Genomic DNA, 22,792 nt, shown 5'->3' with positions numbered 1-22,792 from the left:
TTAAATTTGAACCCCTACCTCATATAATACACAAAAATTAAAACATGTCAAAGACATAAATGTGAGAGCTAAAATCATAAAAGTCTTAGAAGAAAAAGTCTTAGAATCAGAGTAAATCTTTGTGACCTTGGATTCTTAGCTATGACATGAAAAGCACAAGTAACCAAAGAAAAATTAGGTAAATTGGACTTGATCAAAATTAAAACTCATGTGCATCGGAGAACACCAGCAAGAAAGTGAAAAGACAACCTGCAGAATGGGAGAAAATATTTACCAATCCTCTATCTGACAGGAGTCTAGTACCCAGAATATACAAAGAACTCTTGAAGACAACCCAATTAAAAATGGGCAAAGAGTTGGAACAGACACTTCTCCAAAGAAGAGATAGAAGTGGCCAACGAGCCCATGAGAAGATGTTCAGCATTATTAATCATCAGGAAAATGCAAACCAAAGCCACAATGACACACCACTTCACACCCACTAGGATGGCTGTAATAATTTTTAAAAAGGCAGACAACAGCAAGTGTTGGTGAGGAGGTGGAGAAATTGGAAGCTCGTCCACTGCTAATGAGAATGTAAAAGAGCACCATCAGTTCAGAAAATAGTTCAGCAGGTGCTCTAAATGTTCAGCGTGGTGCTGTGTGTGATTCAGCCACCCTGCTCCACGGTACACGTCCAAGAGAAATGACAGCAGAAGCCCACAGAAACGTTGTGCATGAATGTTCATACCAGCGTAATAACCAGAAAGTGTGAATGACCCTACATACCCGTCAGCTGAGGGACGGGTGAGCAGACTGTGGTGTATCCATACGATGGAATATTTTTCAGCCTTAGAATGAATGAAGCACCGATACGTGTTAGAGTGTGGAGGGGCCTTGAAAACGTGGTGCAAAGTGAGAGAAGCCAGTCACAGAAGACCATAGTGCATGATTCCATCTACAAGAAAAGTCCAGAATAGGCAAATCCAAAGAGAGACAGTAGGTTAGCGGTTGCCAGGGAGGCGGATGTGGAGTGACTGCCAGTGGGGATGGGGTTTCTCTCTGGGGTGATGAGAATGTTCCAAAATTAGATCTTGGTGATGGTTGCACAACTCTGTGAACGTACTAAAAACCACGGAATTGTACACTCTGAATGGGTGAATTGTATGGTATGTGAATTATGTCTCAATAAAGCTGTTTTTTTTTTAAGTATGAGAAAATAAAAATAAATGTGTACTCTTTCTTCCTACCCCGTTGGCTTATCTTGTCACTCCTGGGTGTGTGGTCTGATGAGTAAGGCCCAGCTTCCAGGCCCTTGGCAATGTGCTCGGACCTCTTCATCTCCCTGTGTGCACCCTGTGGGTAAAGGGCCACCAGAAGTTCCAGAACTTTCCCTCCCTGAGCTTCACTTCCCTTCACCTCTGTGCCTCACTCACTCAGATCCAGCTTGGCCTCCTCTGGGTTCAAAATGATTTGACCTTGATAGGAAAGATTTCCTGGGTAGGTTGCCCCAGACCCTGGGATATGGCCGAAACAGGTCACAGGGGGACAAGCCCACCCGCATTCGGGAAAGAAGAAGGTTCGGGGTCCCCGGCAATGTCCCACCCAGAGCACACGACTGAGGACCAGCGGGGGCAGGGGAAAGCCGCCACAACCGCCCCGCCCACGAGGGAGGCATGGGGGTGTGGCTGTGTGGAGCAGCCCCACCGCATGCTTCTGACTTCTGCTGGACCCGTTGAGGGCTCTTGTAGGCTCAGGAAAGGCCAAGGTCTTTCCAGAACTGGGTAACAGAAAATGGTGCTTAAGAAGAAAGTTACACCCGAGGAACTGAATAACTGTAGAGTCCGTTGTGGGAGGCGGCAGCCAGCGCAGGGCTCCGTCCACCTTGGGAATGACCTCAGAAGAGACCGAGCCACCACTGTCTCTGTGCAGCACCCCATAAAGCAGTAAAACTTGCACAGTGGTGTTTAGACACACATTTCTTTCCAATCGTGCAGGGTTTGGCTCTGGAAAGACAGAACATCCAAATAATCGGAAAACATTTTAAGTTTCGCGGGTTTGACATTCAGTGTGATGGGGACGAGGGTGGGGGCAGTGAGGAGACTGGAGTCCCGGGGTGGGGTGTGGAATATAGGTACATTTGAGGAAAGGGAGCGAGCCTTCCATTAAGTTCTGCCGGCTCAAGGATTTGCCCCAGTCACACTTGCAGGGCTCTAGAAAATCTTTTATCTGGGTCAGTTGTTCTCAACCTGTGGTCATTTTCCCCCCACTAGGGGACATTTGGCAATGTCAGAAGACTCGTTCCTTTGTCACAACTCAGGTAGGGGGTGCTACTGGCCTCTGGAGGAGCTAAACACCCTACTATGCACAGGACAGCCTCGCCACCTCCCCCCCAACAAAGAACAACTGGGCTCCAAATGTCCACAGCAGCCTGGTTGAGAAATGCCCATTTTATCCCGAGCAGTGACAAGGCACCCACCCTGGCAGATGTCCCTGGGGGACCGCAGTTCCCCTACTGCACTGACACCGGTTAAACACGTGTGTTTTCTTTCTGATGATAAAAATGGTACACGCCTTGTTGGAGAAAGATGGGAATTGCAGAAAAATACAAAGATGAAAGGAAAAATCACCCGCCATCCCAGAAGAGCTGTGCCAAACCTTTCGGGGAGACAACTGCCTTCTGCACCACGGTCCAGCAGAAGGCTGACGAGCAGGCCATTCCACGCAGAGGAGACCATCAGCGTGCTGCGGGCTCACAGCTGACACTTGGCTCGAGCCTCGGGGTGTAGCCACACCCTCAACGGGCTTGCTTACTGCCTGGGGGTCCACATCATCCTCCCAGCCCGGAGTGTGCTCATCATCACCTGTTTCCATTCCTCAAAGGTGAAGGAAAAGCTTCACGATTTGATTCTCCAGCCACATTCAGAATTTTTCTACCACGTGATGAATGTTTACCATGCTTGCTTCCCGCCTGCCTGACCCATCACTCAGCCAAAGCTTCTTTTCCAGCAACTCCCCAGCGTCCATGTTTTCTGAAGTTTAGCTTGCATAGAATTAAAAACTGCCTTTTGCGCTCAGATTTCATCGGTTTACATAATGGCTGATGAAAGTCGATGAACTCTAAGCACAGGAGCACCAGCAGATGTGTGAACATCTGCCCTGGGATGCACACAGGGGGAGCACACAGGCAGGGGTGTCCCCGAGCAGCTGCCCGCCGCGAGCGGTCGGCAGGGTGCGGGCATCAGTGGAGACACTACAGCAGGGGTGGGGCATGTGAGTCCAGCTCCATGGAGGTCCTGTAGGTGTGGGTGGTAGGCCCCTGTTTTCTATGGTCTTCCAGTCCCTGTCTCTATGGATGGATAGGTGGATGGATGGGTGGGTGGATGGAAGAATGGATGGGTGGGTGGATGGAGATAGAGACGTGCAAAATCGGGATTCTATTGCACGTGCTACTTCGTAACCCGACTCTACGTACTGGTACCTGCATTTTCAGATCATTGTGTTTTGATATTTTGTCGGATCTCAAAGATCCCACCCTCCACCCCAGACCCTGGGGCTTAAGAAAAGAAACCCCATGAACTGGGTGTTAAGGTAGGGATGTGATGAGTGGCCAGGCCAGTTTAGCTATCGAGGGTCCTGTCGTTTAGAACACAGTAGAGAGGAACCCACCCCAGGCCTCCGCACCTGGGACAGGCAGGCAATGGGTGGACTTTGGAGCCTCCTGGTAAGGGCTGTTTCTGTGGGAAGTGCTGTCCTAGACAGCATAGCTGGGCCCTGTTTGGGGGATGGCACCTCTCTCTCCTGGACAGTGGGGTTGGTCAGTGCGGCAGGTGGCCATGTGATGGACGGCCCGAGAGATTGGAGGGAGCTCTCAATTCTGGAGGTCACCGCTGCTCTGGAAATTCTGTGACCACTTGTATATGACTGTGAATCTTTCTCACTGGCAAAATAAAATCCAGTCTAAAAAAATCCCCAGGATTCTGGTGCTTTCCACACTGAGCAGGGGATTTCAGAGTACACAGGAACGTGGACCGTCCTGTTTTGGCAAGCGATCCCAACTGCCAGCATTGATGGCATCATTTGGGGGGTAAATTAGGTCTTTACAATAATCCTCACCTCCCCAGTGCAGGGTAATTCAATAATGATCCCAGAGATCATCTCACTTGTCAAGGGGGAGGACATAACTGAGTGGAGGCTAATCAGCTTCCATCCAACACCATCCCCCCAAACCCAACAAATGCATCGATCTACTCATCCATTCACCCATCCATCCTTTAGTCCATCTGTCCACCCACCCACCCATCCATCCATCTGTCCATCTGCCCATCCATCCATCCATCCATCCATCCAAACATCCATCTGTCTATCCATTCATCCATCCATCCAGTCATCATCTGTCCATCCATCCATCCATCCATCAATCCACCCACCCACCCTTCCATCTACCCATCCATCCATTTGTCCATCCATTCATCCATCCATCCAGTCATCATCTGTCCATCCATCCATCCATCCATCCACCCACCCACCCTTCCATCTACCCATCCATCCATCTGTCCATCCATTCATCCATCCATCCAGTCATCATCTGTCCATCCATCCATCCATCAATCCACCCACCCACCCTTCCATCTACCCATCCATCCATCTGTCCATCCATCCATCCATCCATCCATCAATCCACCCACCCACCCTTCCATCTACCCATCATCCATTTGTCCATCCATTCATCTATCCATCCATCCATGCATCCATCCACCCTCTGTCCATCTGCCCATCTACCCTCCCAAGGGGTGCTGGTGGAAGCTCTGTCTGCTTGGAGCATTGATCAGAGGGAGGGCCAGGTAGAGGAATGGTGGGCTAAGAAGTTGGACACACTGCAGGGGCAGGTCAGGAGGTACTTGAACCCTCAACACACACCTGGACCTGCTCTGGGTCTAGGGCGGCCACAGGGTAGCTGGCAGCAGAGTGGCAGACTGGAGGACCGGGATGCCCATGTGGATTCCTCTGTGGTCAGGCCTCTGAGGCAGTTCCCAGCCCTGCTAGGCCATGGGCCTTCTGTCTCTTGGGGCTGCACAGAGGGTCTTCTGGGCTGCACGGGGTCTGTGGGCTGCCGAGCCAACACCAGACAATTCCCTAAAGGCAGGTTTGATGCTGGCTCAGCATCTGTGAACTGCGTGGCCTTGGGTTGGTCACCTCCCCTCTCTGGGGAGCTTGGACGTGGTGGTTGAAAACACTGGTCTTGAGTCACAAGTTTAAGTAAGTCCTGGCTATGACTTTGGACAAATGATCAGCCCCTACGGTCCTCAGTCCTCTGCCCCGTGATGGGACAGGAAAACCCCTGTGTGTGAGGCCATGTGAGAGACACAGTGATGCTGGGTGTCCTGCTGGCCGTGGTCACTGGGCTGGGGCTCAGCAGGTGGTCGCAGGGATGGCTCCCCCTGTGACATGGGTGGGCTCACCCGGCCCTGCTTCCATCACAGGGCTGCTGCGGACATGACGGAGGACACGACCGTGTGTCGTGCCATGTTGTCTGGTGGAAAGCAAGTTCTGTTAGGCCTGTAAGGTCTCGCTGGCACCCTCTGAGGCCGGCCAGGCAGGGGTTGGAGAGCGGGGGAGCTGGGGACAGCCGGTGGGGTGCTGGTGGGCTCAGAGGAGACTCGGATTCGGCCTGAGTTGCAGGATCTCCGGTCACAGGAGGGTGCAGTTGTGCGCCCCCCTGGAGCCCCCAGGGCCCTCCTGTCACCCAACAGCAGCCCCGAGAGGAAGGCAGTATTGCCTGGGTTTGAGAGGGGGCTCATGCTCGTCCGAGTCCCAGTCGTCAAGAGGGGACGGTCAGGGACTTGCCTCAGGCTGGCAGGGCCCGAATCCACTGCCTCTTCCCCCATGAGGGGAAAGTAAGGTGCTCGCACTTGCCCCTTTTGGGCAGAGGGAAGGGGCTCCCTCGGAGCCATCACGCGCGCTGCGTCCGGAGTGATGGGGGCGGCCGGCTCCTGTGGTCAGAGCTCCCATTCACGGAGCACCGGCTCCGGGCCCTTCACGATGCTTTTCGCACACGCTTTTCAGTTTAGAACAGTGTCGGCCCAGAGACGCGCGCAGACCCCGGGCAGCGGGCTTCCCCGAGGACGAGCGGACGATACTGATGTGGCTCGTCACAACCGGTGAACCGTGACAGGCACAGTGTGGTTCGTTCAAGCCCGTGCTTCATTCGGCCTCCCTTAGCGCTTACCTGATATTCCGCTTCTCTTCCAGGACGAACGACACCCAGGCCACGCTCCCCCGTCGCTCGTCCTGTCTCCTCAGCTCCTCTCTGCTGTGATACCTTCGCGGACTTCCCTTGCCCTTGGCGGCCGGGTGGTTTTGAGAGGGCCGGCCGGGTAGTCCCTAGGATGCCCCTCGTCAGAGTTTGTCTGAGAAGATCTCACAATTAGGGTCGTGAGTGTAGGAGGAGGACCTCAGAGGTGAGGCGCCGTTCTAGTCCCTACCATCAACGTGACTTACACTGTGACATTGGCCGTGACCACCTGGCTGGTGCTTATATGGACCTCTCCGCCGTCCCGTTGTCACCGAGGAGGAAAGCGCAGGCCGAGCTGGCATCGCCGTCCCGGGTGCCCCGTGGGCGCGGGCAGGTTCACAGCAGCCCTTGGCGCTGAGGTCCCCAGTCCTGCTGGCGGGGTGGCAGCTAGCCCCAGACACTCGAAGCAGTCTACCTGCCGGTCAGGACCCCACCGTGACAGGCGTCGTGGTGAGACGTGGCCGCCCTGTGCCCCGCCCCGTCCCGGGCTGGAATCCTGGTCTCCGGAGGCAGTGAGCTCACTGTTATTTATGGGGGGGCCGGGCTGGCCGGCGTGGGTGCACAAAGGCCGGCTCTGGGCCGTGCCGTGCGGGCCGGCATCCCGGCACATTCCCGCAGCCTGCAGCCCAGCCGGACAATGGTGTGCCCTCTCTCCTTCGCCAGGCCAGCCTCTGTGAACAGAGCTCTGTTGACAGCCGGAGCTGCTCTCACTCGCGAAGAATTCCAAAAATGGAACAATGTACGCCTGGCCTGGGCCCCTCGGGCCCTGCTCGGAGCGGCCCTGGAAGGCTGCGGCTTGGGGCTGCCTTTGTAGCTGTCCGTCTGGCTGGCGTTTTAATGGAAACCCAGGGTGGGTTGTGTGGTGGGGGGGCAGGGCGAAAAGAGAGGAAATCAAGAAAACCCGACTGCCCTGTAAATCATCCAGGGCCCCTCTGGCTGGGGTTCCGTGGCGCGGACACCCCCACCCTGGGGTCAAGCAAATTGAGCAAGCCGGGTCTATGCAGGCGCCGACCATTGTCCCGGTTCATCTAGCTCACCCCCTCCTGATTCCAACGAGTGAAGGATGGCCACGAGGGAGGAAGTGACTCATGGAGGTCACGAGGCCTGGGTGGCAGAGCGGGGACGAGGGGATGGGACCCAGCGTTCCCGCACCCCGGCCCCGTGCTTGGGTGTCTGTGGCCTCCCCAAGAGCTCGTGTCCGCAGCGGGGCAGGTGGTGATGCTGCTGCTTGGGACAGCTCTCCTAGCATGACACAGCCCTGCAGATGCCCCGGAAGGCGCACTGTGGCTGGCTGGCAGAGTGACCACGTGGGAGGTCCACATCCCTTCGCCCAAAGTCCATCCACTGACTTTGGGGCTGGCTGGCTCCTTGTGGGGGCTGTCCTGAGCACACAGGGTGCACAGCCTCTACCCACGAGATGCCAGGAACACCACCCCCTCCGCCCACCCTCAGCTGATTGTGGCAACCAAAAATGTCTCCAGGTGTCTCGGGCCTTTGGGCTGCTGTAAACGACAGGGTGGCTTTCAAACAGCAGAACTTTATTGCTCACGGCTCTGGAGTCTGGAAGTTCTAGATCAGGGAGCCGGCACGGTTGGCTTCTGGTGGGGACGCTCCTCTGGGTTGCAGACAGCTGACTCCTTGCTGCGTCCTCACTTGAAGGAAGGGGATAGGGAGCTCTCGGGGCCTCCATCCCAAAGGCCCCACCACCTAATGCTGTCACCTGGATGTTAGGTTTTCAACATTGGGGTGGGAGGCACAAATGCTCGGACCACAGCAACAGGCGTTCCCAAATAGCTCCTGGGGGCAAAATGCCCCCTTCGCCCCCGACCGAGAACCACTGGATTATCTATCGTATTTGAGCCTTGTGATAATTTATTTTATTATTATTTTTAAAGAGTTATTTTTAAAGAGAGAGAGCATGAGAGTGAGTGGGGGAGGGGCAGAGGGAGAGAGAAAATCTCAAGCAGACACCCCGCTGAGCGCAGAGCCCAATGACCCTGAAATCGTGACCTGAGCTGAAATCAAGAGTTGGACGCTTACCTGACTGCGCCACCCAGGTGTCCCAGCCTTGCAATCATTTAAAAACACGGTTGTGAATTCTCTGACACTCCGCATGTGAAGAGGTAAGTTATGCCTTCTCCTCGCATACGAGCAGGCTTGTGACTACTTGAAGCAAGAGGGTAGAAATGATGCCAGGTGATTTCTGGCTCATGAGAGACCGTGTAGCTCTCTGTTTGCTCATCCTGAGCTCATACGAAATCCTACTCCCCCAAGCAACTGTGCCCATGCTGATAGCCCAGACGTCCCAGCCGATAGCCCCAGCTGAGCCACACCTGCAAGTCACCCCAGTCTGAGCGCCAGACACATGAGGGAAAGGCTCCAGAAGGTTCCATGCCCAGCTGCTCAGGTCTTCCCAGCTGAGGCTCAAACAGCTCAGAGAGGAGGCAAGCATCACTGCTGCACCTTGCCCTAATTATCCAAAATCCACGAGGATAATGCAGTGGTGATTGTTTAGGGTCACCAAGACTGGGGCTATTTGTTACACAGCAGCGGGTGATCAGAACAAGCCTTGCAGCAAGCCCAGGGTGGCTCGGACGGTCCACAATCTAGCTTCACCCAAGAGGCTCAGGGCTCTGGTTCAAGTCACACAGAAAGATCCAGGACCTGAATTCTACTCCACCTTGCTTCCAGAATCCCCTCTGTCTGCCTCTGCAGACGTACCTGCCACTGTCATGGATGCCCATGGCATTGGCTGCTCACATCTGTTCCAGCTTCTTCTGACCATAACACCCAGATTTCAGGGGGGCAGCCATGCCCTCACCCTACACTCAGTCCCAGAGTTCAGTGGAGCTGACTCTGCACCTAGGTCCAGAGATGGACACTTGACCCATGCCAGAGCACTAAGGGCCAGTGAGGGACAGCCCTGGGACTTGTGTTCAAACTCAGGAGCAATAAGCTCTCATTTGCTTGGACCAGAAAGAAAAGAGAGAGGGTTGAGTCTGCCTGAGAATGGCACAAACATGGAGGGAAACAGAGCTGGGGGACAGAGGGAGAGACAACAAGGTTTGGTGATGGGTTCCTTGAACCAGCTATACCTGAAACTGTTCTTCCTCAATTGCCCCCTTTCGGTTGCAGCCAGTCTGAGTTGACTTTCTGCACTTGCAGTAGAAAGATTCTGGACCAGCCACCTTCTCTACCCAACAGTAGCCCCCTTGGTCGTCCAGGAAAAGACTCAGCTGGTGTTGCAGGGGCTTGGGAAGTCATGGCCACCAAAACTTGACTCAGCTTGCTATGAATTCAGAGCACTGGTGGAAGGGCAGAGCCAGAAGTCTCATCCCTTTGAGGCCATCAGCACTGTCATCCCAACCACTCCTGTCACCCCAGCTGTCCTTGTCACTCAGCCTTGCCTGCTCTCTTTCCTTCCCTGAGCCCACATCACCCCAGGAAGTGCTCAGGATGGGGTCTCATGCACGTTTGGGGGGAGCAGAGAAGTGCGAACGAAGATGCCAGGGCTGGGACTTGAGCCCACATCCTTGGAGATGTTCAGACTGCAGGACCAGCAAGCCCCGTCTCCCCAGCCGTGTGTCCATCTGGATGTTTGCAGAGCCCCTGGAGGCCCATGAGTGGAAGGGGAAAGGTGAGGGCAGTGGGGTCTTAGGAGAAGATGCCTGGTGGAGGCAACGTCCAGCTGGTGGATTCTGGAATCCTCAAAGCGTCACCAGCAGCTCTAGAGGTCACTTTTGCAGCTGGGGAAAGTGTGCAAAGCCCAGCTGGCCCCAGTTGCTCCCACACATTCTGCATGAGGCGGGGACCCGCTGACTCATCAGGGAAGACGCTCCGGAGCAGTTTCTGTGTGCGCACGCAGAAACGCACGAGCATGTTAGTATAAGGGAGTGCGAGAACACTTGAACACGTGTGTGTGCTTGTGTGTGCGCATGTCCCGTGGGGGCCGGCGAGGTTAGGGAGACATTCTTCGACCTTCCAGGGCTTTCCAGTGGGCCTCCTCCGGGCCAGGGGTTGAAGGGACCGTGTGTGGGGCCGGTGGTATGTTACAGTCTTCACAGCCGTGTGGCGGGAATCCTTCCCCAGTAAGTCAGTGCCATCGCGGCCTCAGAGCATCTTGGCCGCTGTTTGTTGCTGGAGGTGGGAGAGCCGGGGGAGCCCGCTGCTCACCGCAGGGCTCTTTCCCCAGCGTGGCAACCCCAGTGTCCTGTTGCCCCCTTGTCCTAACTCACTTAGCTCTCAGAAGGGCCGAGACCCAGGGGATGTTAGGACTGTTTTGCTCTGGGCAGCCCCACTTGCCAAGAGTCACTGTCATTCTGTCAGAGTGGTTTCTCTGTGTCCCCCAGCTGCCTCTGTCACTCTGCAGGTCGGAGGCGTTTCAAGGGTTCCTTTCCATCCCCCCCCCGGCCCATAGCCTTGGAAAGCCCCCTGGATTTGCCCTGAAAGACCAGGTTGTGGTCAAGGCCTTTCCATGTATCTGGCAGCGTGCTGCCCGTGGCCGGTGCTCTGCAGAAAAGCCCGGCCTCCCCGGCTCCCCGACTCCACCGTGCGGGGGGGGGGGGGCAGCCACGGCACAGGAGCGTCAGGGAAGCGGCCGGATGGCGTCGCCGCGTGGAGAACAATTGGACGATGACAATCGAAGGAAGGTGAAGGATCTTGTCCCAGCTCTTCCTGTTTTCGTGCACGGCTGACTCAGATGGGCACTGATAATCCTGCCGGGAGATGGCCCCTCAGCAGAAGAGGTGGCAGCCCAGGCCCAGGGGAGCTTCAGCTCCATGACCCTCTGTGTCGTCCCCTGCTTCTCTCCAGGATGGGCAGGGGCCAGCGGGCAAAGCTGCTGGGTGTGGGTGCGGGGTGTGGCGCAGGCTCAGCCCGCACCTACTCCGTGCCAGCTCTCTGTTGGCCCTGGAGCGGGGAGTGGGCAGGGGTGAAGGAGCCTCACCCCTTGCCCTGGGGCTGCCCACCAGGTGTGCACTGGGTGACCATGGCAGCTGAACACAGCAAGGGTCAGAGGAACGCTGCTGTGTTCTAGAGTCCGGGAACATTATGGGTCTCCAGGCTTCTCCCCAGACTGGAAGACTCCTGACCAGCGTCCCTGTCAGGTTTCCCTGGACTCTGCTTGGACCTCAGTGGGGAGGGGAGGGCACAATGCCGGGGAAAGGCTCCTTGAGATGTCCTGAGCTGCCCCTGTCCCCCTACTGCTGGACAGCTCCCCTTCTCAGAAAGCTGTCTGCACCCTCTGGTCTCACGCTACCCCAGGAGCCCTGCGGCCACCTAACTCTCGTCTGCACAAATGCCCTTTGATGGTTAAAGAACTCCCCCCACATGCCACCAGAACAGTAATGAGGCATAATGTAGGTCTGTTTATAGCACTTTGTTCATATTTGCCCAAAATTGGAAACAACCAAGATGTTCTCCAGTAGGTGGATGGGTAAATAAACTGCGGTCCAGCCAGACAGTGGAAGCACTATTCAACACCAAAGAGAGGTGAGCTATCAAGCCCTGAAAAGTCATGGAGGAACCAAAAATGCATATGACGAAGTGAAAGAAGTCAATCCAAAAGGCTGCGTACAGAACATGACATTCTGGAAAAAGCATGACTCTGGAGACAGGAGAATGATCAGTGGTTGCCAGGCAGGGGGCGGGGGGAGGGAGGGATGAACAGGTGGAGCACGGAGGAGTCTTAGGGCAGGAAGAGTACTCTGTGGGCCACTGCAGTGGTGGATAAAGACGTCATGTATTTGGCAAAACCCGTAGAATGTGCAACACTCAGCCTGAGCCCGGATGTCTGGCCGTGGACTCCAGCTCGTAACAACGTATCGACAGGGGTTCATCATCTGTAACATGTTGGGCACTAAGGGGCTGTAATAATAGGGGCAAAGGTGGAGAGGAGGGAGGTGGAAACTCTGTGCTTTCTGTTAGAATTTTTCGTAAACTTAAAACTGCTCCAAGAAATAGAGTCTATTAATTTTTTTAAAAAAAGAATTGGATTTCCCGCCCATGCCTTCCCGGCTCTCACCAATGACAGCAGTGCTCTTCCATAAGACCCCGGAAATTAGTATCCCACAGATTCTGCATTTGCTACTATCCCGTTTATTCTAACGTTACAGAAACGGGGCAAATATAAAATTAGGATAAGGTCCTATGCTGACAGCTCTAACACGGCCCTTCAACCAAAACCAGTTGAGAAACCATGCCAGAGCCACGAAAAGTGCTGTGATTCCTATTGAGCAAAGCAGCATGCTCAGGGATGTGGAGCCGGATGTGAAGGGCTGCGTGCAAGGGGAATGGGGACTGTCTGGGGTGTGGCTTCTTTGACCGGCCACTTTCTCAGCTTTACAACTGGGGACTTGGCCTGCACCTGCTGGGATGCCGCGGGCTCCCCGGGCATGGACACAGCGTTGCCCTGGATGATCTGCTCCCGGCTTCTCTCATGACCCACAAGGGGAGCAAGGAGGGTGCCCCACCCTTCCAGGACTGCCCTGGCCTCCTCATTGGCCTCTGGCTGCTAGCCTTGCCCCTTCCGGTCCGTTCTCAACCCAGCAGCCAGGCTGGTCCTGTAGAGACACGAGACCCAGTCCTCCGGGGGTTCTGGTCCTACTCAGAGCAACCTCAAGTCCTCTCAGCGCTGAGCAGGTCCAACACGGCCTGCCCATCCCCGTGCTTTCCTCTGCTCCAGCCCCGTGGGGCTCTTTGTTATTGCTCTAACCCTCCAGGTGAGCTCCTGCCTCAGGGCCTTTGCATCGACCCTTCCCTCTGCTGGGCATCCTTTCCCAGTGATCTCTTCCTGAATCACTCCCCAGGCTCTGAGTCTCTCCAGCTCTGCTCACTTCTTGCCCCCTCGCTTGTCCCATGGTGCACAGGACGCAGGTCAGGGTTTCTGTTGGCTTTGTTTATCCAACTGACCCTGGACTGGGTGACCACTGGAGTGGTGTCTGGCCACGTGGATGGGAGGTAAGGACTTGCGGCGTGCACCCGAATGAGGGAGTGGAGGCAGGCAGAGGCTGCAGGAGGGAGGAGCAGAACCCTGGGGTGGGTCTTTGAGCCGGGGTAGGGAGACCCCACCCCAGCTCCCAGGAGGTCACAACCCCCGTCCACCCTCTTGCTCTGAAACTTGCCCTGGGCTAGCTCCACTATCAAGGAGATTTTTGGAGGAAACTACTTGTTCATTCATTCGTTGACATAGCAACGTTTCCCCAGGGCTGGCTGGTCCGGGGCGTTTGGATCCTGGGACGAGTAAAATGCTTTTAGAGTCCAAGTTTAGGTTGGGACGTGGGCTTGCAGAGACATAGGAGGGGACAGTGCTGGCTGCAGGAACTTCACAGGTGCTGCCAGCCAGCTGTCCCCACAGCACCCTGCAGATGCTACTCACACATCTCTTCCCCGTCAGTGTCCCCGACCCCCACCCCCACCCCTCGAGCGATTAAGCAAAGCCTCCAGGCCTGCCGGCTCTCCTCCTAGGCCTTTAATATCAACTCTCATGGGCAGGGTGCTCTCTGTCTACTGGCTTGTCTTCCCCAAACCGGGGGCTCCTGGAGATCAAGTCCTGGGGTCTTCAGTGTCTTCATGCCTCCAGCAGCTGGCACACAGCAGATGCCCAGAAAATGTTGATAAAAGACGGATGAGTGGCTGGCTACAGAATGAGCTAACGAATGAATGAGTTCCAGGGGGAGGCCCTGCATGGGCAGAGTCACAGGGGTTGAGGAGAGGCGGGGTCGGGGGCTGGAGAGCCCCTGCTCCGAGCTGCCAGCTGCAAAGTCTCCTGAGATCATCTTGGAAAGGAGGTGTGCCAGCTGAGCGCCAGCTGTGTTCAAGGCCTGTCCTGCGTCCATGGCTCTACCCTCCTGACGCCCGTGTTAGCTGGGTGCCTGGGTGCTTCCAGTGCATAAGGAGCCCCTAGCAATCAATGGCAGTGGGTTTCAACATGGGCGGCCCCGCAGGCCTCGAGGACCTGGCCCAGGCCCCTGACCGTGTCCTGCTTCCCCTTCTGTCCTGTGTTGGGAAGCAGTTTTGAGTGCCCCTTCAGGGCCTCCCCACTCGCCCACATTGGGGGGTCTCTCTGGGCTATCATCTGCTTTCATTTCTTTACTCTCCCAGGTGAGTTTCATCTGGGAGGAATCATGGATTCATCGGCTAACAGTGTTTCCAGCTGCTGCAGGCACTAGGGAGCCATGGAAGGCTTCAGAGCTGAGGAGGAACTGGAAGAAAGGCCATCCCCGTGACTCTTGGCATGTGCTTGGTTTTGCAGGTTCTTTGTCTTTACTGAGAGCTGAATGTCAACTGTGTACACCCTGTGTCCCAAGCCTTAGAGCCCTGTCCCCCGCCCCGAGGTTTCAACTCTGGGACAAAGGCCAGTTGGCAGGGCCATCAGAGGAACCTGTGTGGACAAGGCTCAGAGTTTGGGATGGAGCCAGGGGGTGCCAGGGTGAGGGTGGGGCAGCTTCATTCCACACTTGGGGCCGAGATTGAATGCCCAGGGAACTGGAAGAGCCGGGAAGGGGGTCAAGGGTGGGGGGGGCTCTATAGGCTGAGCTCTTGGTTCATTTACGACTGGTGCTGGGGTGTCTCTGTCCGAGAGCAGAACTATCTGAGACACGCAGGGAGCTGGCGCTGGCCTGCCCGCAGCAGGTCCCCATGGGATGAGCCGGGAAGGGCAGCCCCCAACCCTGGGCTCAAGCCCTCTGGGGGATCAAGGTACAGTCACACTCTGGCCCCTGCCCCGGGAGCATAGATCGTCACTCACTGAGCGTGCGGGACCCCACGAGTGAAGAGCAGGTGGAGAGCCGGCTCCAGCCTGCCGTCCGCCAGGAGACGGGGGCCACCGGGCGCGCTGAGGCCTGCCACCCTCTTTCCCGGTCATGGCCCCTCTGCGGAGCGGCCACGGAAACCTTTCAAGTTCGACCTCGCCGTTTTGGTTTTGTATGCTGGACTCTCTTGCCTGGCCCCGGGGGGCCATAGGGAGGACCTCTGCTGGGCGCTCAGAGCCGCCTGCCGCAGCACTGCCCACCCCCACGGCCGCCCGCTTTCCCACTGCCTGGGGTTATTCTTAACTTGCTGAGCCTCGGGCTCCAAGGCTAAAAATACCACGTCCGAAGGCCTGTGGGAAGCTGCCTCGGGCTATTTCGGTGGTTGAGCGCTGCCTCCGGGGCCCTGCGCGCTGCTGGGGCAGGGAGGGCGACGGCCCCGCTCGGCCCACGTTGGGGCCTTTCTGTCCACTTCGGGGCCCGTGGTGCCTGACTCTAGTGGCCGTCTGTCTCCAGGGAGGGTGGCAGAGCCTGGGAGCCTTGAACTCCTGACATCACAGCCAAGGAAACCAGCTCCCAGAGGGAAAGCGAGCTCCCTGAGGTAATGGTGTAGGTCTCCTCCACGGGCGGCCTGATCCAGCTCTCCCCTAACCAAGGGGTGTTTGCAGGCAGAAACCGTGGCATTGAGCCTATCAGTGGGCTTCTTGCTTCTCAGGTCCAACTTCCTCTTCTCCCTGCGCTGCTGTTTTGGGGCAATTATCTTGCCTTTACTTCCCATGCTTCCCCCCCACCCCCCGACCCCGAGCCTGGGGTGGGGATGCAGAGCGGGCTGTGGCCCCACTGTAGGGATGTGAAAACCGAGGCCCTGCGGGGTCAGCTCAAGGTCACACTCGTGAGGGGCCAGGCAGGCCAGCAGCCACCCGTCCTGCTGCCCCCGCGTCAGGGGTGTCTCCTGGTGTCCTCTTGGGGCTCATGTCACCCTTCCCGGGCCCGCCCCCTGCACCGGCTGGTGACTGAGGGGCATTGTACTCTCAGATGGGAGGTCATCACTCCTGGGGGTCCCAGGGCCGCATGTCCCCAAGTTGGCCCACCGTGCCCACAGTGGCGGGTGTGCACCCATGCGCCTCATGTCCCCAGCGATAGCCCTGATGGGTGAGCAGGACGATCGCCCCGACAGGCCGCACAACGTGCCATTGTGTTGGGCCCAGTTGGGGCGGGTTCATTAACCGTCCCCGTGCGGGTGGCCCAGTGGGCCCGGCTAGCGCCAGGGGCAGCTCTGGGAGGTCTCCGTGCCCTTCTGCGGGGCTGGACAAAGGCCCCTTCTCTGTGTTCTGCTGCTGCCCTGGGAGATGCCATGGGTATGATGCCCACCTCGGGGCTCTGATGAGCAGCTGGGCGGCTTCCCGGCCCGGCCTATGGCCGCCCAAGGGGCCGGAAGGCAAAATGGCTCCAGCGCCCATGGGCCGGGCAGCCTCGGGGTCTGCCCACCTCTCTGAGTCTCAGTGAGCACTCCCTTGCCCCCATCGAGAGACAGGTCACGGGGCGTTGGGAGCCGCTGTACTTGGGAAAGCCCTCAGGGCAGGGGACACACAGGGTGCCTGGTGCTCTGGGAGGCTCACAGACATTGAGGAAAACAAGCGAAGCTTCCTACCAGGGGCCCCGGGTGGGACAAGACCAGGGCAGGGGAGGGCAGGAGCCGGTGTTGTTCGCCTACATCAGTGGGGCAGGGGCCCCTCACCCTGGGGCTGGGAGGCTGAAGCCAGGGGCCCTCCATGTCCACGCTTTAGCTGCTCCCCCTGCCAAATGTCCGACCCCTGCGGGGCGGGAAGTGTGTTTGCTGAGCTGTCTCTGCGGAGGAGGGGTCTTCGGAGCTCCTTAGGGATGGAGGGCCCCTGACTAGATTCCTCTGGGCCTGGATTTCTGCCCCTGGCTGCTCCTGAGCCACGTAGGCCCCGTAGGGCCCACGGGGAGCCATGGGCAGAGAGGAGACCACCAGATGACATGCAGCTCCTTCCGGAGAACAGGGCTGTACACGTTTGTGCCGGGGGCTGGGGGGCCGAGCCCAGTACCCCCATGAGCCCTCATCCTGGCCCTGAGCCACGTAGGCCTCAAAGTATCACGTCCCAGTCCACCGCCGAGAGAAAGCGGTGCAGACGGTGAGCGGCATTGCCGAGGGACGTGGCAGCCTCTGGACGGCTGCTTCGGAGGGCTCTGATCGCCCTAGAGACCAGAGCCCCTTGCTGGCCTCTCTCTTCCCGCTGCTGCCCCCAAGGGCGTCAGCCGGTCCCCTTGGTCCCTCTCTGCCGTCTCCTGCTCGCCGATCCCCCCCTCTTCTCTTCTCTGCCCAGCTCAAAGCACCGCACCCAAGCCTTGGGGACATGGTGCCGGCCTCCAGCATTCCTGCCCTGTTTTCATTTAGGGGACGTCCCCCAAAATACCCAGCCCGCTGGAGGCGGCAACAGCCCCGAGGGCCCCCTGGGAATGCACTTGAAAGCCTTGGCTTGGCTGGGGCCTCAGGGCCGCCAAACCAGCGGCTGGCAGGAGGGTGTTCCCGGGATGAAAGCTGCAGGGAGCGCAGGACAGGGCCAGGACCCACCAGCGCGGCTTTTCGGGTTAGGCGGAGGAGGGTGGCTGCTCCCAGGCCAGGAGGGAGGCCTCAGGAATGTGGCGGCACAGCGCTGACACTCACATTTTCCTGTAGCCGGCTCCCAGCTCCGGGGACAGCAGGGTGGGGCCGGCAGACTGGGCCAGGGGACACAGCGAGGCTGAGGCCCCGGGCTGGCTGGGTCAGAAGCCCTGCTAAGGAGTGCCCCGGCCTCTCGCCCATCATGGGGGTGCTTTCGGGGCTCCTCGGACGTCTAGAGCAGTCCGTGGTCTCCATTCTCACAAGTTGTCCCTTCCCTCCTTGTCCTCAGAAAGCCTTCCCAGGATGGCCGAGGGAGGGCAGGTGCTCTGTGGGCCCCCAGGGCACTGAGTGCCCCGAGAGAGCCCACTGGGCCCCATCTGCTCCTGGGTCCAGGCTTTAAGTGGCATCATCGGGTTGCAGAAACCCAGGCCGAACTTTGGCTGGCCCCAGGGGTGAGGGTCTATCAGGTGGGCCTTGGTGGGCAGGTAGACGCTGTGGCAGCCGCCCACCTTGAGCAGAGCTTGGAGGCCGAGGCCAGGAGGGGCAGGGCCAGTCGAGGCCGGGCTTTCCTCTCCCCCAGGCATCTCGCAGCCGGACAGGGATCTGGCTCTGAGAAGGGCGGAGTGGGGTGGCGGGCACGGGCCCCTCCACGGGCAGGATTTCTTCCCAGCACTGTGCCACCGCCCACATCACTGGGGACACTGGCCACGTCCTGGGCAGCAGGCTGCGTGACCAGTGCTTCCTGTGGGAGCTACTCCCCTGGGCAGCCGTGGGCTGCATCACTCTGGGCAGGGCTCTCCCTCCCTCCGGGCCTGGGTCGGTCCCCATCTGTCGCGAGGGAGGACCACCACTCTCCCACCTGCCCGTGTGGCTAAGAAAGCAGCCCCAGGTGAGAGGATCTGCTACCTGGGGCTCTCAGTGTCACCACGCTACAGGAGTGCCTGGGGTCCTTGGGGACAGACGCCCACTGGCCACCTGCCCGGGGAGCTCCCTGATGCAGCTGAGGACGCAGGCAGAGGCCAAAGAAGGGGCTCCTGCCACCCCCCGTCCTGCGGGCTGCTCCAGGAGAGCCCTGGCTGGCTTCAGGGAGCAGAGTGGCAGCGGATGGTCCTGGAGGGGGACTCGCCAGCCCCATGGGCCACTCACGGACACTGACCTTGCCTCCTGACCTCAAATATTGGCTCTGGCAGGCGGAGGGGTCAGTGGTGTGGGCCGCACAGCGGGCGCCGGCCAGTCTGCTGCCGCGTCCCCCGTGGAGGTACCACGGGGCCAGCCTCTGCCCTTTGTGCTCCCCAGTGAACCGGGGGACACCTTGGCCACGGGTCAGAGTCTGCAGAGAAGCCGGACTACGTCCCTGCCCCCATTCCCTGGAGCCCACCACCCCCTCCAAGCGTGCTGCCTCCTCGGCGGGGACCTGGGACGAGGGGTGGGGCTCTCCCTGGCTCCTCCAGTGGCCAGGATCAATATTTGTTGGATGAATGTTGAAGTCCGGCCAGCCGGCCGCATCACCAACCCCCACTCTCGAGCCCCCGGCTCATCCTTCTTCTCTGGCCTGGCTAACCTAGACGGGTCTGGTCAGACTCCTGGCTGCGTCATGTTCTGGGTGCCCTTGGGAGAGGCCCTCTGCCTCTCTGACCCTCTGTTTCCTCATCTGTGAACCAGGCATTGTATCTCCTATTTGCTTAGAGGTCAAGTAAGACGCAGTGTCCAGTGTGAGCGGTGCGTGCCCCAGGAGACTACTCCGGAGTGCTCCTCGGCCGGCCCTGGCTGCCTCCCCTGCCCCCAGTGCCCCGTACCTGGCCCAGGACAAGCAGGGGGGAGGGTGTCAGGGATTTGGGTGCAATCCTCTTCCTCAGGTAGCCCCTGTGCACTGATGGGAGTTAAGACAAGGACACGAATCCCCGTAGATCTCACACAGCGCATTCTTCACTCTCAGAGAGAACAAGGAGCTGGCCGTGCCTTGCAGATGGTGGCGCTTCCAGGGACGAGGAGGCCTGGAGGCAGCCCTGAGTTCAAGGTTTGCCCCAGCAGGTTGAGGACAGAGCGAATACGGACTGAAGAGGCCACCGGAGCCCTGGGACCCACTCCGGGCCACACACCCCACACGCTGCTCACAACCTGGGGCCCGGGGGCAACGTGGGCCAATCGTGCACAGGACTGGTCCACCTGGCGGGACGCGAGGGTGCCCGCTCCTCTTTCCAGAAGTTGCCAGGTCTTTCCTTCCTCCTGAAACACTTGCATCCTCCAAAGAAATCCTTCAAATATGTTCCATGGTAAGGAGACCTTCGTGGAAATACCCTCAGGAAATAGCACTCGGGGGGCTTTCATTTCCTGATTTGTCAACATATTGATTGGTTGGCTCATTCATTCATTCATTCATTCGTGTGCTCGTTTCCCAGCAAGGATGTGCAGAGAGCACAGCCCTTTTGGAAGTGCCTGCGAAGAAGGTGCTGGGGCTCGGGACCGAGGTAGGGGTGCGGCCCCAGCGGCAGCAGGAGTCGGGCTCTCCCACCAGCCCAGAGGGCACGGATGCTTCAGCTGTGGGCCCATTCCCTCCCTTCTTGGAGCTTCGGGGTCCCCATTGCAGGTGGCTGGAAGGGCAGCCCTGACTCTGGGGAGGCCAAGCCCTGGGGGCTGCATCAGCCTTTGCTCGCCACCTGAAAGTCTGCAGAACACAGACCTTGGGGAGTCAGGCTGCGCCCGGAGAGGGCTCGGTCACAGCATGCCCCTGGGTCCCGAGTTTATCCCCCTCACAACAGGCTTGGGAAACTGAGGCCCGGAGAGAGGCAGCCCCGGGTGCGGGGTCGCTGAGCGAGTCTGCAGCGCCCAGAGCCCCAGCCCGCCCTCCCCCAAGGGGCCCTTGGCTCGGCTGTCCCAGACAAAGGCCCCTCTTTGAAGCGTCTCAGACAGAGCCCCTGGTTTCCGCCCGGCCCACCGGGAAGCACCAGCCACAGCAGCTGTCTTCGCACGTTGCCCGCCAGCCGGGCCGCCGGCCTTGGCTTATTGTCGGCTTCCTTGCCAGAAATATGCTTGAACAAATGCTGTAAACAAATGGAACAATCGCAGACCATCACGCTTGGATTTCTCTCTAATATGCATAAAATGGGGTACGGCTGGGGCTGCCTGCTGAGTGCCCGCCAGGCTGAGGAGTGGGAGCAGCCCCAGTGGGCGAGAGCCCCCTCTAGACCCCCGGCTGACCAGCAGGCTCTCCCCTGCCTGTGGAGCCTGCGGGCCCCTGGGGGCCAAGGCGGCAGACCTGGCCTGATCCCGTTCCACCCTTGGCCTCCCCGGTTGTTCCTGGAGAGCCAGAGCTCGGGGACCCTCTTGCGAAGACAGCCTCTTTGATTATCTAGCACTGACCTAGGGCTTGTCCTCTGGCAAACATCCGCCTTTTTATCCTGACAAAACCTTATGAGATAGGGACCATCATTATCCCATTTTATAGAGAAGTTTATAGAGGCACAGAGAGGTTAAGTCCTGGGCCCAAGGACACACAGCTCACGAGTGCAGGAGCTGGGCTTCCACCCCAGGCGGTGGGCACTGGAGTGTGCGTCCTGGCCAGAGGGTTGCTTGAGAAGAGGGGGGCCGCTGGGGCAGGTGACCCAGAGCACTGATGAAGGAAGGTAGGGGCTCCAAACCATGGCCTTCCAGATGACCGTCCCTCCTCACACAGGGCTGAGGATGGGCTGTGTGTCTGCTTGACTCAGGGACACGGGCAGAGCCAAGGCCCTCTCCTTCCATGGACCTTGGGGAGGTTTGTGTCACCCGGGGTGATGGGTAGAAGGTGATTGAGTCCCAGCCCCCTGGCCATTCATATGTTGGAGTCCTAACCCCTCGTACGTTCAAACAGGACCTTTTTCAGAGACAAGGTCCAGTATGACCAGTATTCTCACAAGAAGGAGCAAGGTGGACACGGACACATCGGACTGAGGGGTGAGCTTCCAGAGCAGGCGGGCAGGGAGGGGACAGTCAGTGCCGTTCCTAGGTGGGGCACGTCTTCAGGTCTGTTCAGATGCAGCTAGAACAAGCTTTGGTGAACCCCGTTTCTCTTGCTGTGCTGGGAGTGGGGGGAGGTCTGTGTAAAGACCGGAGCTCAGGCATATTCATACATTTTTTTTTTATTGCAGGTACCGTTTGGCACACACAGGGATTTATTCATTCAACCGAAGTTTCTTGAGCACATGCGATGTGGGCACCAACCAGTGTGGCTCTTTTGCTAGTATGGAGAACTTAAATATAGAATCAGTGTATCTGTTTTCCCTCCTTCCTTCCTCGCGCCCACTGCTTTCCTCCCTCTTCATGGAAGGAGCTTGGACTCTCAGAGCTGGTTGCAGCCTCTGTCGGTGTGGCTGGGGCTCGGTCCAGGCCTTCCCCCTGCAGGGACCTCCCCCGGCTGGCCCCACGGCCTCCCTCGGGAGCCCCTCAGCCAGCAGGTGCCCAGGGCTGCCCCCCGGCCTACAGAGTGCTCTCTCCTGCCCCGGGGGCCTACTGGTCTGGCTCCCCTGCACGGCACGGGCAGCATTTACCTCCAGTCCAGAGCTTCGATGTCTGCTGCTGCCACCACCTCCATGTGCCTCTTGATCTGTGGGCCTCACAGCCCCCACGGGGCCAGGTTCAGAGAAGCTCTCTGGCCTCAGTGAGCTGCATCGGCCCCTTGGGGTGACCCGGGGGTCCACGGGGGGCAAAGGGAGCTGTGGAGGGTGGTCTCCACAGTGCGCCTTTCAGCTCTTGGCTTCTCACCAAGGGCGTGACCTCTGAGCTCCTGGTAAAGCTGAGTGAGAGGACCCTCCCAAGCCCCCCCCCCGCCCCGGGAGAGACAGCACCACGTGGACAGTGCATCCTGGAGGCACGTGGACAGTGGATCCTGGAGTCTGACTGTCTGGGTAGCCGCTGACTGTGACATACAGTGTGGGCTTGGATGAGTGACAGCCTCCTTCTGCCTCAGTTTCCCCACCTCTAGAATGGGACTCGCAGGGGATTGAACGAGATGAAGGTGTGCTCGGCAGGGGCGTGCTGGGGGAGGTCCAGTGCTGCCACCTCGGCAACCACCCCCACAAGGCACCCCGCCTCCGGCAGACCTGGCTCTCTCCTGGGGGGATGGCATTGGGGTTAAGCTGCGGGCTCCCCCGGGAATCAGAGAGGTTC

At 58.4% G+C, this 22,792-nt stretch overlaps 1 long non-coding RNA gene across 2 annotated transcripts; it reads left to right on the top strand.

Annotated features, from left to right (window-relative positions):
- The first annotated feature begins 15,417 nt into the window (after positions 1-15,417).
- Positions 15,418-21,901, top strand: LOC123000257 (uncharacterized). 2 transcript variants are annotated; one of them, XR_006408115.3, is made up of 5 exons: positions 15,418-15,622; positions 19,584-19,920; positions 20,047-20,115; positions 21,498-21,580; positions 21,775-21,901. It is a non-coding gene; the product is annotated as an uncharacterized LOC123000257 (long non-coding RNA). The 2 variants fall into 2 exon arrangements; XR_006408116.3 differs by lacking the exon at positions 20,047-20,115.
- The last annotated feature ends 891 nt before the right edge of the window (positions 21,902-22,792 follow it).

Source organism: Ursus arctos, unplaced genomic scaffold, assembly GCF_023065955.2.
Source record: "Ursus arctos isolate Adak ecotype North America unplaced genomic scaffold, UrsArc2.0 scaffold_23, whole genome shotgun sequence".
NCBI lineage: Eukaryota > Metazoa > Chordata > Mammalia > Carnivora > Ursidae > Ursus > Ursus arctos.
This window is presented reverse-complemented; position numbering and strand designations above follow the sequence as displayed.